The 2,425-nt window shown below is 41.1% G+C and overlaps 1 protein-coding gene across 1 annotated transcript in view; it reads left to right on the forward strand.

Moving 5' to 3' along the window:
* Positions 1–1,980, forward strand: part of usp54b (ubiquitin specific peptidase 54b) — a gene marked incomplete in the record, with an annotated part of 66,864 nt that extends 64,884 nt beyond the window's left edge. Inside the window, 1 exon segment of the mRNA XM_035669823.1 lies at positions 1–1,980.
* Between the last annotated feature and the right edge of the window lie 445 nt (positions 1,981–2,425).

The raw sequence follows: 2,425 nt of genomic DNA on the forward strand, positions 1-2,425 counted from the left end.
CCCTCCCTACTCCCCGGGACTGTTGTTTCTCGTCTCCCCCTGGGTTTTCAGAGGGTTCCCCTGTGCAGTCAGCCTGGCGAGCATGCCGCTTTCAGTGGTGTTGTCGGCTTGGTTCGCTCACTGGCCCGGGTCTGACTGGCACCTGAGCTCTCGGCAGACTCGTCCTCCAACCCTCACAGGACCCTCAGCTCAGGGGGAGGCTCTTACCAAGTAGCCACGCCTCTTCCTCTTTCTTCACGGGCATTTCCTGTTGGACGCACACGTAGCCGAACTGGGTCTGTTTCAGATGGACAGCCATATTTTTTCTCTTTTTGTTTTTGGGTTTGTTTGTTTTTTTTCTTCCTGTGTGCGCGCACAGTAAACCCGCCCGAGACCGAACTCTCTAATAACTAAAAGTCATGTACAGAAAAACTCATGTATGAAACCTGTATGTTAATTAATAAGACCTTATGGAATGTTGATAATGATAATTAACGAATATTGATAAACTTAAAGTGGTACTTCCTCATGTCTGCATTTCAAATAGGAGTGGAGTGCACTTCACAAGTGTCTAGCTGGAGTTTCCGCCCCCCCCAAACCGCTCGCCGACCTAATGACAGCTCTCCCGTTTCTACCGGGAGATTAAACAAGAAAAGCGCTTCCTTTTTCTCTGCTTCTTTCCTCGTTCCTTTTCTCTTCTTCTCTTTTATTCGCGCTTGCTTTCTTTCTTCCTAACAGGAAACAGTAGCACCAGAAATAGGCCAACAGGGAAGGAAAGTCGAGATGGAATGAGAGTATGTAGGTTAGGAAACCCTTCTCTTAGGCTTTATTAATGAAAAGAGAGATGACTCAAGTGCGCTTTGCAAGGTTACTCGGGAGAAGTGCACTTTCTGAAGGCTATTTGACTGAGAGGCAACTGGAGAGAAGTCGATGGCGTTTGTTTTACTTAAAGGCCTCAGGTGAACTTCAGTGGCACTTATGAATTCACACTTATTATTTCTCCCTCCCACTGAATACTGGGTTTGAGACCTCAGATGTGAATAGAAAATGCTCATCTTCAGCCTGAGACAGTGACATGTCTAATATGAATATGCTTTATATGATATATATGTATTAGAGGTATATTTTCAGCCAGTGAGCTATCTTCTTCAGAGATGTCAACCATTCCTCAGTTGTATGAACAGTTATTACACAGTAACGAACAGTTATAACTTAATTCACTCCCCCCTTTACTGAGGAGCATTCTGACATGTGTAGAGTACATTTATTATATGCTTTATTCTATTAAATATTATATGAAATAACAAAGTCCTTATAAAACAACTGGCCAATGTAAAGTTCATCAAGAATTTACTGATGTTGATTGATCGTTGTAACTAAACCAAAGGTTGGCACTTAACTCAGAGAGCGTATTTAACATTGCTGTTTTTATTTTCATTTAGGTTCCAATTTTGTTGTTGTTTGTTTGTTTGTTGTTTTTTTGTTTTTTTTTTTGGTTCTGGATGTGGGAGAATGTAGCCAATTGTAGCGCATGAGTCCGCTATGCAAATCAACCTTCCCTCACGATCCTGTATGAGAGACAGTCAGGAGGCAGACACACCCACCCGCGGGCGCTCTCATGGACTCTGGCAGCGACACGGACGGAGAGGAGGAGGAGATCTCATGATTAATGCTGCTGGTGAACTTTGTTGTTCTGCATCTACTACTATGTTTTAACCAATGGAATGCAAAAAGAGAGCAACAAGGAGGGAGAGAGCAAACGAGAGAAAGAGAGCGAATGAATGTAAACTAAAGGATGAAAGTGTGTGTTTGTGAATGATGCGGTGGTCAGTGACAGTGAGAGAGAGGTGAAGAGTTAACTACTGCAGGTGGTTTATTGTTTGTGGGTGTGTGTAGACTGTGTGTCAGTTCTGGGGTGGTGTTGCTCGGGGAAAGAGGGAACCTGTATTTTTGCAATAAAGTTATTACCAATGCACTCCCACAGGGGGCGTAACCACTGTACCCTAATGTGTGTGTGTCATTATTTGTGGAAAGATAAAGAAGCTGAACATTCAACTTTTTGACAGTAAAATTATGTTGACTTGCGAAAACGTTCAGAAGTATAAAATCAAATTATCAATCCACTTGCTATTATCTTTTTTGGGTTAATTTATTACACAAAGCTATGATTTTATATTTTTACAGAACAATTACAAAATTTCTTGACATGCATTTACTTTGATTCTCTGAGTGCAGTGATGAAAGAAGTATTCAAATCTTTTACTTCAGTAACCACACTGTGATACTCCCCTACAAGAAAACCTTCACTTAAGTAAAAGTATTTTCAGCAAAAGGTAAAAGTACTCATTCTGTAGTAAAATGGTCCCTAAAAGATTTTATCCTAAAAATACAAATTCAGCAAATTTGGAGATACCTGGTTTTCACTGGACAGTAAGATTATAAAATA

This window comes from Morone saxatilis, unplaced genomic scaffold, assembly GCF_004916995.1.
Source record: "Morone saxatilis isolate NCDOM2014 unplaced genomic scaffold, NCSU_SB_2.0 Contig1, whole genome shotgun sequence".
Taxonomy (NCBI): Eukaryota; Metazoa; Chordata; class Actinopteri; family Moronidae; genus Morone; species Morone saxatilis.